Raw genomic sequence first — 5,299 nt, 5'->3', positions numbered from 1 at the left:
AGCTGAGACTACAGGCGCCCGCCACCACGCCCGGCTAGTTTTTTGTATTTTTAGTAGAGACGGGGTTTCACCATGTTAGCCAGGATAGTCTCGATCTCCTGACCTCGTGATCCACCCGCCTCGGCCTCCCAAAGTGCTGGGATTACAGGCTTGAGCCACGGCGCCCGGCCTCGGCCTACAGTTTCTAAAACACTTTTCTCACTTACAGTCTCTGAAGTGCCACAACAGCCTTGGGCAGTAAAACTTGCATTGACATTAGAGAAAATCATGTTTTCTTTTTCTTTCTTCTTTTTTAAATAGAGATGGGGGTCTTACTATGTTACCCAGGCTGGTCTTGAACTCCTGGGCTTAAAGCAATCCTCCTGCCTCAGCCTCTCAAAGGGATGGGATTACAGGCATTAGCCACTGTGCCTGGCCAAGAAAACCATGTTTTCAACACCATCAATGTGACAGATTTGTGAAACCAGGGGAACGCTGGTAAACATTTAACGACCGGTGTTTAACAATCACCCAGCTGAGGGTATGGAGAACCCTGATTATAGTTTGCCAATTTCACTGATGTAAATAGGCACAACATGGCTAATTTCAAACCACCACTGTGATGTCAACTGACTCCCCAAATTTCTGAGAGTGTAATGATTAGCTCTCACAAACAGTAGGAAGCCAGTTCCAGCACACTACTTGGTCACTTTACATTGAATCTAAGGCCAGGTATGGTGGCTCATGCTTGTAATGCCAGCATTCTGGGAGGTTGAGGTGGGCAGATCATCAGTCCAGGAGTTCAAGACCAGCCTGGGGAACATGGTGAAACCTGGTCTCTACTAAAAATACGAAAATTAGCCAGGCGTGGTGGCGCTTGCCTGTAGTCCCGTTACGTGGGAGGCTGAGGTGGGAGGATCACTTGAGCCCAGGGAAGTTGAGGCTGCAGTGAGTCAAGATGGAGCCACTGCACCCCAGCCTGGGTGACAGAGTGAGACCCTGTCTCAAAATAAAAACAACAAAACAAGTTTCCATATCTTGTTTTTATAAGGAAAGTAGTTTTTGTCCCTTTCTTTTTTTCCTCTTCTTCCAGGCTAGACTGTGGACGGATTAAGTCAGCTTCAATAATGAGAATAAAGATTTTACTCTATGGTCAAAATGGGTTAGAAGGAACCTGGTTCCCTGAATGATCTCATGGAACAGAGCTGCCCACTGACCCTAGATTACCTGCCTACCTCTGTACTGTTATGTGAGAGAGAAATAAACCTTAATCTTTGAGTTATTGTATTTGGGGATCTCTTTGCTATAGTAGCTTAGTGACTTCTCAGAAGAGGCAACATTTAAGCTAAGATGTAAATGACAAGAATGAACAAGCCATACCAAAAGGGACAGAAAGAGCATTTCAGATAAATGAAAATGACCTAAAGGGAGACAGGTCAGTATGGATGGAGTACAGAGAGTGAATGGTAGAGATGAGATTGGAGGATAATTAATTCAGGATCAAATCACATAAGGATTTGAAGGCCAGGGTAAGAAATTTTTATTTTAAGTGTAATGGGAAACCACTGGAGAATTTTAATAAGTGTCATAATTGGGCTTATGTTTTAAAAACATCATTCCATCTTGGGCTATGGAGACATTTAAAAAAAATGAAAACAAAAAACAATCACTCTAGCTGCTCTGTGTTAAATCAAGTGAGGTGGCAAAGTGAAGACAAACACTACTATAGTTAGAAAGCTACAGTCATAGTTCAGGGGAGCTAATTTTGTGCTCTGAACTAGGATGGTGGTATAAATGAAGGTAGAGAGATCAAATTCTTGAAATGTTTTAGAAATATCAACAAGGCTAATTATGAGTTGGATGTAGGACAATGCAGGAAAGAGTGGAATCATTGATGATTCTGAGTTTAAGCAACTGCTATTTAACGAGGTGATTTGTTGTGTAAAGAGTGGACCATAAAGAGGTAAGAAGAGATAAGAGTGGAGACAAAGGGGTCAGCGGGAAGCTTGAGTTGAGGACAGCTGAGTTTTTGTTAATTTGTTTTTGCTTTTGTGGGGAGGAGGCAGATTTTGCTGTGAACAGCTCTTTTCTAGTAATGTTAGCTTCTATGTGCTTGTTAGGCATTCAAGTAGTCAGGCAAGTGTCTCAAAGGTCTGAAATTCAAGGAAGATGTCTGGGCTGGAGATATGAATTTGAAAATCATTAATATTATGAGCGGGTCATAAAGCCATAGACTGGATGATGTAGGTCATCTAGGGAGAAAATGTATATAGAAAAGAGGGCAGAGGCATAGCCAAGAGCACTGAAGCATTGGGAAGAAAATTCCAAGGAAAACCAAAAAAGAGAGATGTCAGGAAAGACTGGAGACTTGCTTCTAGAAGGCAGGCATAGTTAATTGTGTCACAAGCTATTGAAAGATTGAGTAAATGGGGATTGAGACCATTTACTGGTCTCAATGGCTTTGGCAACCACTGGCTTTGGCAAGAAGTGGGCTTTGAGAAGTGCCATTTCAGTCAAGTGCTAGGAATAAACACTCATCTGGAGAATTTGAAGGAGAGATGAGGAGGTAGGGACCACAAGTATAGACATGTCTTTACATCTTTTAGGGAGTTTTGCTGTTAAGGGAAGCAGAGAAATTGGGTGATAGCTGAAGGTAGAAGTGGGGTCAAGTAAGGATTTTTTAAAATTTGAGTAAGATCTTACTAGGAATGATTACCAAAGAGAATAAAAGGAAGGAGTACAATCAGAGGTATCTTAAGAAGGCCTAGTGAATGGGAGTCCTTTAAGTAAGTGTTTTGTGTGCAAACTGCTATAGCCAATGAGACATTTTTATTTTTATTTATTTATATTTATTTATTTATTTATTTTGGGATGGAGTTTCGCTCTTGTTGCCCAGGCTAGAGAGTAATGGTGCGATCTCAGCTCACTGCAACCTTCACCTCCCAGGTTCAAGCGATTCTCCCGCCTCACCCTCCCTAGTAGATGGGATTACAGGCATGTGCCACCATGCCTGGCTAATTTTGTAATTTTAGTGGAAACGAGGTTTCTCCATGTTGGTCAGGCTGGTCTCAAACTCCCAACCTCAGGTGATCCACCTGCCTCCCAAAGTGCTGGGATTACAGGCATGAGCCACTGCGTCCAGCCAAGGCATGTTTAAAAAACTGGAAGTGTGGGGAAAAAATGGTCACTATTGATAGAAATGGGGCTGAGAAAGGAAATCATTTTAGAAATAATGATAAATGTATTTTTGACATATTGAGTTCAGGAAAATATTTAAGCAAAGATTAACCAACTTAGTACAAGGGATTTTTATTTTTATTATTTCTATGATCCGAAGAGAAACCAGAGTATACAAGGAATTTTGAGCTTCAAGATAACAAGAAAAATGATATATTTGACAAAGGACGAATCCAGTTGGTAGACTCTATTTAAATTATCCTGTATCAAATTAACAAGGATTTACTTTGCCAAGATTCTTGGCACTTTTATATTAACTTAAATTGCACTGGGGAAAAAGTATAATAGTAGTTGAGAAGCAACTAATTATAAGCAATTATAAGCCAAATTATGTTTATACCACAATTAGTGTTTGAGGTGGTTTAGTAGGCAGATTCTTCAATAAGCAACCATCAAATAATTGAATAGCTTGTAAAACACAGAAATACTTCTTTTATCTTTATTCCAAGTAGAGTAACCACATTCTTTTATCATTATAAAATAAGCAACATTTATTATCTTTTGTCCCAATCCGCAGTTTGAGTTGGATGCTTATAAAACAGGGCAAGAGGGCTGGGCGCGGTGGCCTCCCAGCACTTTGGGAGGCCGAGGTGGCCAGATCACCTGAGGTCAGGAGTTCGGGACCAGCCTGGCAAACATGGTGAAACCTCCTGTCTACTAAAATACAAAAATTGGTTGGCATGGTGGCATGCACCTGTAATCCCAGCTGAGGCAGGAGAATCGCTTGAACCCAGGAGGTAGAGGTTGCAGTGAGCCGAGATCACGCCACTCAACTCCAGCCTGGGCCGCAGAGTGAGACTCCGTCTCAAACAAACAAACAAACAAAACATGGCAAGAGTAGTGTATGTACCTAGCTCACAACATAGCTTCTTTCAACAGGTTTCACGGAGACATGTGAATCCATGTTCTTGTAAGACAAGTGCTATTCTGCAGGGTATCTAGAGTGCAAACCCAAACCATGTGTTTTTCAGTGGATTTTTCATGCTGACATCATCTTACTTCACTTTGGGGAAAGTTTTTTTCTAAGGAAGATAGCGAAAAGTCTTTTTGTCTTGCGACAATAGCAATTTTTATGTCAGCTTGGGTTTTTTCCTCCCATATTTCCAAGTAAAAGTCATAACTTTGTTACCACAATTTTGCCATCTGAGGTTAAACTGTTTGACCGTGGCTTGACGACTATTTTACACTTAATATTTATAAAATATTAGACTGATAGTTCGTTAAATTACCACCAGTGATAGCTCTGGAATCCCTGTTATATTAATTTCCAGGTAAATCCTTCTTAAGCACATGAGAAGATAGCACTGTAAATTTTGGGGGGTAAGGAGAACCTCCATCAATTAATACATCAGCTTGATAAAATTCAAAGAAAAACATGATCAAATTTCAGATTATATTTAACACATTCAGTTTCTAGAAGTAGTTTTGCTGAATAAATTCCCACCAGTTGAGCTAATGGAGCAACGGAGTTGCCAGTGCTTCCCGGCGGCTGCTGTGCTCAGCCAATTCGGAGGCATGGCGAGCCACACGGCGGGAGGTGGGTAGAGCCGGAGCCCTCCAAGGCTGGGCGCCACGTTGCTTTTCTCTTCTGAAATGAGAAGACAATGCTTCTGGCTATTGTATAAACCAGCCGAGGACTGCATTCATTCGCACGTCAGCCAAGGCGTGAGCAGAATTAAAGCGCCTTCTAATTCGACCCCTGGCAACGTGCGCGTCACGGACAAATGTTTAGTTTTAACGCCCGGCTGCGTTCGCCTTGGGAAAACACACGTTAAAGAATGGCCAAGTACCTCAGCAGTCGCGGTGAACTGCGCAAGATTGAAAGCACCACGCCAACCCAGCGCTGGCCACCGTCCCCGCTGAACCCCGCCAACACCGCTAAGGACCCACCCATGTTTTCTGCTAATCATTTTTTTTCCTAAACAGCTCTGCACAGCCTTTCCTCATTCGGTTCCCGCTCTCCCCACCCACTCTGCATTCGACCCGAGGTTTCCAGTCCCCAGCTGGACATCACAGCAAAGACTACCACTCAAGAGCCGGCCAGAGCCCGAGCCGCAGCGCAGGGGGCAGCTCCCCGCGCTCT

The sequence above is a fragment of the Mandrillus leucophaeus genome, unplaced genomic scaffold (assembly GCF_000951045.1).
Source record: "Mandrillus leucophaeus isolate KB7577 unplaced genomic scaffold, Mleu.le_1.0 Scaffold96, whole genome shotgun sequence".
Lineage (NCBI taxonomy): Eukaryota > Metazoa > Chordata > Mammalia > Primates > Cercopithecidae > Mandrillus > Mandrillus leucophaeus.
This window is presented reverse-complemented; position numbering follows the sequence as displayed.